The 9101-nt window shown below is 36.8% G+C and overlaps 1 long non-coding RNA gene across 1 annotated transcript; it reads right to left on the reverse strand.

Moving 5' to 3' along the window:
* Positions 1 to 963: 963 nt before the first annotated feature.
* Positions 964 to 2681, reverse strand: LOC138972740 (uncharacterized). Its single transcript, XR_011457733.1, has 3 exons — positions 2525 to 2681; positions 1686 to 1778; positions 964 to 1441 (listed from the first exon to the last, which is right to left on the reverse strand). It is a non-coding gene; the product is annotated as an uncharacterized lncRNA (long non-coding RNA).
* Between the last annotated feature and the right edge of the window lie 6420 nt (positions 2682 to 9101).

The following is a 9101-nucleotide window of genomic DNA, read 5'->3' on the forward strand; positions in this document are numbered from 1 at the left end:
CGTTCACTTTTGTTTTTAGTGTATTATTTCATTTTCTATCTTTCTTACCCACCCCCAAAGAACCTCCATTCAATCGAATAGTTGCTCATAACTAAGCGAAGGAGGAGCTGAGCCTTTACACAATATTGAAAGACTGTAGTTTATGGCTGGATACTTACTTTTTATTGAAAATAATATACAAAATTTGGTCGGTTATTCCTACTGAGAGAACGAATGGAAGACGGTTGAGATGCATGTGATTGTGTGTGAAAGAAGTTTGACTGTCCATTCTTCATAAAGAAATGTTCAAAAATAAGTTGGTTGTCTATTCATAATTAAAAACAGATGGAACTGTACAGACGTAACCTGACCATAAAATTACTCTGTTGAACAGAGATTTAGCAAATCCGTATGGTCTTTTTCAGACGTTTCGTGGTCTTTCATTGTGTCTCGTCACCATTCTGAGTCCGTCGGCCCTTCTCCGGATCTTTCCATCCCTGTAGTTTCTTGGACTCCAGTGTTCTACCTGGAACGATGTCACGTTCATAGCTCCTGTGCTACAGACTATCATATGGGAACTGACAACACGAAAGAAGTGGATTCAAGACCTACAGCAAGTCAACGGTACGATAGTGGATCTCAGAGGCGTGTCTACAGACTATCTATCATCTGTGTGATCCGAGAACTGACGACACGAAAGAAATAGATCCAGGACCTACAGCAAGTTAACGGAACAATAGTGGATCTCTGAACTCTAGTGCTCCAGGACATTACTATACGACACAGAACTCAATCAGTACAAATAAGAGGATTCGCATAAATAGACTGTGACTTTATTTCCCCGGCGAAACGTTGTTCAAGAACTTTTTTTTATTCAAGAATATTCTAGAATGTTCTAGAATTTTTCAACTGGCATTATTCTAGAATTTTTTGGCTTGTAGAATATTCTAGAATATCGAAGAAAATTCAAGAACTGCAACAATGTTCTAGAATATTTTTTTTCAAGAATGATCTTATTCAAGAACATTCTTCTTCAAAGTTCAAGAACTGTGATCCCTTATTTTTAAAACACTTTTAATTTAATTTTGTGTTCTCCACTTATAGTTTTGGTTGTGTTTGCTACACATTCGAATTATGCTACAAAATAAAGCCAAACAAACACTTGGTTCATTCTTCAAATGTTATATTGTCACAAAGAAGTGAAATAGATGACAAGTCGATCTTGGGCTAACAATGTTTACAAGCAGAATGTGTCTTCAACATTTGTCATCACTTTTCTGAACTACTGGAACTGCATGGATGCGGTACCGCTTCTCCAGGAAAGGTCCCTGTCACCAGCATCCCTTGTTGGATGATTCCCTTGGCCAACTTCACTGTCAGTCTGTGGCAGGGCATGGTGGACTTGATTCAAAAGAAGGCTCAGTATCAGCTTGAAGCTTTGCAACATTGTGTCCTGTAAAGCCTGAAACACAATGCCTACAGTTTACAAAAAATCATTCATTCAAAAACTTGGAAAAAGGAACAAAAATGAAGAGTTAAATGTCCGCAGTTTGTTCTTTTTGGTATGTAAATATGGTATATTATTGATGAAAACACATTTTCATCTGAAATAAGCGATTTTTCTCGGAGACGTTTTGCCCATTAATTGATTTAATTCATTCACTGGCTGATTAATTACTTCCACAGTTCGTTGACAGGACCCTTACCTTTTCCTCCAGTGATATTTTATTTATGATGTGCTTCATGGTACTTCCAGTGAGAATTCATCCAGATATCTTCTTCACCCCTCTTTCCTGGACCTAGTAAATAAGAAACAAAAAAAGGTTTTAACAAAGGATAAACTCAAACATCAGACATTCCAAAGATCATCATCATAACTAGAGTGAATGTGAACAGAAAACTTACAAACGTATTGCTTGTCATTAATGTCATTCAATCAATCAATCAAACCAATTTTGATGCAATGGTTAATGTTACCTTTTAACATAAATGCACATAATTCTATCAATACACTTTCGGAATATTTGTTATAATCGTCATTGTTGTAAATACCCACAGGCATGTTTACAATTTGAAGCACTTTTTTCAATTTCATTTTCAGAAACCTGTTTTCAATTTTGACCAAACCAGTCAGTTTGCTAGCGGCAAATTTATACCAAATCTGTGAGTTCCAAACCTCAAACAAATTCAGCAGAAGTTACAGTCTATAATTTATACTTTGAAACCAACAGGTTTCGTTTATTCTGTCCAACAGTGCCAGCAGAACGCAAATCACGGCAGACTTTCTGTTTGCAAACAGACGACACAATGACACACTGACACAGAAAGGCGGCCGTTAAACCCAACAATCAAATCATCACATGATTAAACAGTACTTTTGCTTAAAATGTAGTTAAGTTTTATACATCTGCCATTTCTCATGTGTCAGATCGAAGAAGAAACTTAAAATTGAAGGCTGGTTTCGATTTCACAGTCACACAGTGACACACATGTTTACATCTGTACCACGTGTTGAATAAAACAAGCAAAAACAAAACATACTTACTGAGTTCATGGAAATGATGCATGGATCAATGTTGTTTTGCTTTGATGCAAAAGTGCTTCAACAAAGACAACAGAGAAAAGGTTTCTAGCTGCAGCAGTTCGTTCAAAAGAGTCCCCTTTCCTCATGGTGTATTTACAGAGCGTCGCCATTTTGCTTTTAAGGGAAGTAACTCCGGTGGACAAACTCTGGCACCGGAAGCTAAGAAACCAGGCGCCAAATTCTTTGGAAGCACGTTGTTAGAACTGAGAAAGATTTTGTAATCTCCATTTATCTGAAATAATGGCATGCCACTGATTTGTCAACTTGTTAGGCATGAAGAAATGCTGTATTCTTCATCCCAAACAAGAGTTTGAACTTGGAGGTGCCAGACACAAAAATGACAGATGAGTGAAACTGAAAGCACCATGGGTGAAACTAAGAGCAGCGATCTCACTTGAGTGGCAACAAGCTGTATCCTGATTTTCTCAGGAAAAACAAAGGTAGGTGTTTTATAAAAATTCTTTTATGTTTGATATTGTTGTTTGTTTTAGGTGACATATATAGATATATATCTAGGATCTAGGTTTAGGTTTTTATTTTTTATTTTTTTTACAATAAGTCAATAACAATTAAATGCTTTCTCTCTTGTTTGCAAGATTTTAAGTGAAATCAGTTGAGTTAGACCTGTAGGATTTGTTTATTTTGAACTATCATTTGTTTTGGTAGGATTGCATGACTTTTTACTCAAGCCCTTTCAAACCTATTCTTTTCAGTCTCTGTGTAACTGTAAGTGTAATTTGCACATGTATCATTCATTGATTGTAATATATATGTGTCTGACAGTGATACTAATAGTCAAGTGTCAATCAGCAAGCCGGCACTAAATTGTTTTATTTTTTTCAAATAATTGTCTTCTGAGTATTAGCTAGTCAATTACAAGACTTTACAGGAGACTGGGTTTGGTCAGGAACATATATTTATACTTATAGAAATTCCTGCATGAACAAAGATGATTACTATTAGTATTATTTGTAAATAGTTCAGTATTTACCCCTTATTAGTAAATATAAATATATATTCAAACTTGAGCATTTATAATTATATATATAATGGTTGTTCTAATTTGATCACTTCTCATTTTTACAGATGCTGCATCAAAAGGCAACAAGCTGCAAACCATTAACCCATCAACATCTTGTCAGAGAGTGCATTAGTCTTTTCAAGAGCTTGAAGAGGTGCTCAAGCCTGAGTCAAGGCCATGGGAATAGTGATGCAAGAAGAGATTTACTCAGGTAATTAAGTGAAGGCAATCAACATTTATTGATTTAAACCTTTGTCACAACAAAATTTGGGATAATTAAATGAAAGCACAAAACATGATGAATGAATTATTCCTAAACTGAAGAAAAAAATGGCTTGGAATCGCAACAAAAAGTCTCTTTGAAAATTAAATTAGTTAAATACTGTAATTTCTTTCATTCCTGGCCCGTTGCATGTCAGTCCCCAAAAACTCTCTGGATGGCATTTCTGGAAATGAAGCTAACTAAAGCTATCATTTAGTTGTTTCAATACTTTTATGAATGGTGACTTATTTGATAAAAACATTGACATGGCACCCTTGATTTGACAAAATTCACAAAACATTTTTCGATTTTGTAACCATCATTTCTTGAACAGTTAATGTTCTCAGCATCCAGGCGACTGATACATACATTTGGTGTGGATAGAATCTGCATGAAGAATACTTCATAACTGTATTGTTTATTTTGTAGTCATTTTAAAACGGAACAAAATACATAGTAATAAAAGTATCCAGAACAGGAATTTTGCATTTGGACACCTTGACAGATTCCTGACCATATTGTTGACTCTTTAAGCATGATGAAAAAAAGCACCACAAAGAAACATTTAGACTTTTAAAATTGTATTTTCATTGCACTTTACAGGGCATCCGCAACCTGCAAAGCATCGGCTCCCGGATTCAGACTGCACCCGGTGTGACCAGTGGAAAGGTTCTTCGCCAAATGAATAACCATCACCGATTTATCATCCTTCGAGTAGTTAAATTACATGTGATAAAGTATTGAATGAAATCTTGTTTTGTCTGCTGTATCAAGTATTGATGGAGGAAAAAATCACTTAAAATATTCTTGTTCTGTTATTAGTCATTAGATAATTGTACTATCATTCTGATTTGTATGAAGAATATATTCTTAATGGATTTATTCTTAAATGCCAGCACAGAATATTCCAAGATCATTCTGAAAATTGTGTTGAGAGTATACTAGAAGTAGAACTTCAACCTAGTTTTGAATATTCTAGAATACTTAAGACATGTTCAAGAATATACTTTAAGTTCACAGGATTCAAGAATATTCCAGAAAAATGTTAAGATTCAAGAATTCTCATTTAATCTTTATGAATAATTCAAGAAACTTCTTGAATATAAATTCATGAATATTCCTGAACTTTTTTGAATTATTCTAGAATAGTGTTAAGAATATTCTAGAATAATGTTAAGAATATTCTAGAATAATCTTAGGAATATTCTAGAATAATGTTAGTGTCATTCTAGAATATTGTTAGGAATATTCTAGAATATTGTCAGGAATATTCTAGAATAATGTTAGGAATATTCTTCAAGTAGGCAAGAATATTCTAGAATTATTCAAGTCCTTTTTCAAGAATATTCCTTACCAAAACATCGAAATATTCTAGTTAAAATTCAAGAATTCTCATTTAATCTTTATGAATAATTCAAGAAACTTCTAGAATATATATTCATGAATATTCATGAATGTTTCTTGAATGGTTCTAGAATTGTTCTTGACCGTTTCGCCGCTAAGTATCACCCATTTTTTGTGTGTGTACATGTATGTGAGTTGTTCTTCAGTACTGGTGACAGAAAGGGGGAAAAGTGGTCAAAATTCAAATCTCTAGTTTTGTTTTTGAAATATTGCTTTTCATAAAGCAGAAATACTGTAGTATCTGTTGTACATACGAAAAAATCACTGGTTCACATGGTTCCTACATAATCTAACTTTTAAAGCTGGTTCTTGTGTGTCTGTGTGTATGTTTGTATGATGACGATAGGACCCGAAACGGCTGCACGGACTGAGACAGGAATTGCAGAGAATGTTCTTTGCCACTCGAGTCGAGTCATAAGGTACTTTTGGAATAGCAAATTTGAAAGGATTCTTAAAAAAACGGCGGAAAACATTATATACCCTGTGAGCTATCGAGGATCCTCCCCGTCTGGGCTGTCGAAACATGGTCTTGTTAAAAGACGTTTTCAAATGCGGTTAACGGGGAGATACACTCGAAGCACATTTAGCGAAGTTATGTTGCCAAATCATCAAAGATCAACATTTCACTACACGGATCGATGCACACAGTCGAAATAGATGTGACTTTCACACGACCGAAGACTACTTACTAGCAGACTAGCAGACGACAAGATCTAAATATTTAGATCAGTGTAAGAGCAATCCGTTGAAGAACAGTTACTCCGCTTATTCGTCTTCAGTTAAGCTTATTTCCCCTGCCATAAGTTTCCTTGCAGATCTGCAGTCGCGTAGTGAAATGAACTAGTGTCATCGGAAGATTCTTCTCAGTCAATGATCAAAGCACAGTAAGTTCTATGCCGACAAAAGTCACTTTCGGACAACACGACGATTGACTTAATTTATGAGCCCAAAGGTAACAATATCGACAAGAATGTACGCATTTGACATTAAATGAAACATTCATAGACAGTTTCCAACTCACCAGATCTGCCAAAGAGCCGTCATTCGTGAAAAAACGATGATTTTAATCAGACAGGTATCGGAAACAAGCCTTGGTCACCTGCGTTATTCCTTCCAAGGCGACGTGACGGCGCCACATTTGTTTGTTTATGGCTGTTTATCGCGAAACAACACAGTTGAAATTTATGTGTAAAATACCACACATTTGTGGTGAATCAGTTCGTCATCTGCGTTTCGATTGTAATTAAGTCAGATTGGAGTTACTTTGAATCGAAGGCGAGGGTAACCTGCGTTATTTGTGGGACATCGTGAACAAATTTGATTGCAATATTTTATACAGAAAGTAAATTTCAATGATTCTGGCTCAGACTTGTAGATCTGTTATGCAGTGTGTTGGTAGTGTATCTGCTTTTCTGCTATGAAGCTCATTTGGAGTGATACGCTGATCGAAGTGGGGTACCCTATGTGGGACATCAGCCGTATGCAGATTACGCCTCAGAACACTCTCGCATTTCACAAAGACAACAATAATTTTCAACATTTCAAGAACTGCATCAGTTTTATTAGATACTATTTCAACAACAACAGCACAAACACGACTATTATCAACAACACAGAACGGGAGGTAAGTCTTCAAAGACGCACCAAGTGTGCGTTCCCGTTTTTGGACGCCATTTTTGCTGGCATTTTCACAGTAAATCTTAATATTTCCATATCTATTGAATGATTTTGGTATTTTCTTTGATTGTGCCGATTCTCCTATCTCTCTGGCATGTACTGGGTGCTTTGTGACCAGTTTCTCCCCTAGACTGTATTGAAAAATGCGTCCGTGTGAGCTGACCCCCACTTGTGACCAGTAGCAAAGAACAACTCACGTGTAAATGTCCAGAGAAATGTCTGTCTGTTCGTATTATCTGTAAGTAAAGTTATTGTGAAGTAAAAAGTAAAGTTATTGTGAAGTAAAAAGTAAAGTGGTGTTAATTTTTGTTGTTGAACAAAATAATGTGTTTAAGAGCGCATGGTGATATGCAAATACCCCATGCACCCTAGCTGCCACACGATAGGGACTAGCAGACAAACTTTTGCACCCGTGTTCCAACGTTAAAAACTGTATGAAGTTGATGAGATTGTTTGCTTGTTTGCTTAACGCCGATCCGACCACGAAGGGCCATATCAGGGCGGTGCTGCTTTGACATATAACATTTGTTTGTTTGCTTAACGCCCAGCCGACCACGAAGGGCCATATCAGGGCGGTGCTGCGTTGACATATAACGTGCGCCACACACAAGACAGAAGTCGCAGCACACCCTGGCTTCATGTCTCACCCAGTCACATTATTCTGACACCGGACCAACCAGTCCTAGCACTAACCCCATAATGCCAGACTGACAATTTTAAAGTCTTAGGTATGACCCGGCCAGGGTTCGAACCCACGACCTCCCGATCACGGGGCGGACACCTTACTACTAGGCCAACCGTGCCGGTTGCTCAGGAGATGATTGCTTACTTTCAACAATGAAAGGTTTACAGACCAGTATTGTTTCACATTTACATACTGTATCATGTAAAACCATCAACGAGTATGTCAGCGTCCGTGGAAATATGCTTCTGTTATTAAATTACATATCTTATCCCAACTCACATACAGCAATTTACTTCAGTTTAGTGCTAGGACGCTGAATAGCATCGCCTTGGTAACAAGGGGAGGTCACCCTAAAAAAGAGCTACCTTGACCCCTTAACAGGACAAAGTCACACGTGACTTCCTGACCTTGCCGCCATCTTTGAATCATTCAATCTTCAGCGGTCCGTGTCTACAGACGTGTTTTGATTTTGCTCCGGCTTTCAGCCGGTTTGTCTGACTTCTGCCTTTGTCAGACCCTGCCTTGGTACTTGCACACGGTCCCTCTGCTCCTACTGTGTGTTTGGGTGAGCTTTTTATATTTAGTCAAGTTTTGACTAAATATTTTAACATCGAGGGGGAATCGAAACGAGGGTCGTGGTGTATGTGCGTGTGTGCGTGTGTCTGTGTGTCTGTGTGTCTGTGTGTGTGTGTGTGTAGAGCGATTCAGACTAAACTACTGGGCCGATCTTTATGAAATTTGACATGAGAGTTCCTGGGTATGAAATCCCCGAACGTTTTTTTTAATTTTTTTGATAAATGTCTTTGATGACGTCATATCCGGCTTTTCGTGAAAGTTGAGGCGGCACTGTCACGCCCTCATTTTTCAACCAAATTGGTTGAAATTTTGGTCAAGTAATCTTCGACGAAGCCCGGGGTTCGGTATTGCATTTCAGCTTGGTGGCTTAAAAATTAATTAATGACTTTGGTCATTAAAAATCTGAAAATTGTAAAAAAAAAATAAAAATTTATAAAACGATCCAAATTTACGTTTATCTTATTCTCCATCATTTGCTGATTCCAAAAACATATAAATATGTTATATTCGGATTAAAAACAAGCTCTGAAAATTAAATATATAAAAATTATTATCAAATTTTTTTTTTCGAAATCAATTTAAAAACACTTTCATCTTATTCCTTGTCGGTTCCTGATTCCAAAAATATATGGATATGATATGTTTGGATTAAAAACACGCTCAGAAAGTTAAAACAAAGAGAGGTACAGAAAAGCGTGCTATCCTTCTTAGCGCAACTACTACCCCGCTCTTCTTGTCAATTTCACTGCCTTTGCCATGAGCGGTGGACTGACGATGCTACGAGTCAGTTTCATTCTGTGAGTTCGACAGCTACTTGACTAAATATTGTATTTTCGCCTTACGCGACTTGTTTGTCGTTTGTTATCGTTTTTGTGACTTAGGTTTGGTCGAGTACTTAGCTTTGTTTACATTT

The sequence above is a fragment of the Littorina saxatilis genome, linkage group LG8 (genome assembly GCF_037325665.1).
Source record: "Littorina saxatilis isolate snail1 linkage group LG8, US_GU_Lsax_2.0, whole genome shotgun sequence".
NCBI classification, from domain to species: Eukaryota; Metazoa; Mollusca; class Gastropoda; order Littorinimorpha; family Littorinidae; genus Littorina; species Littorina saxatilis.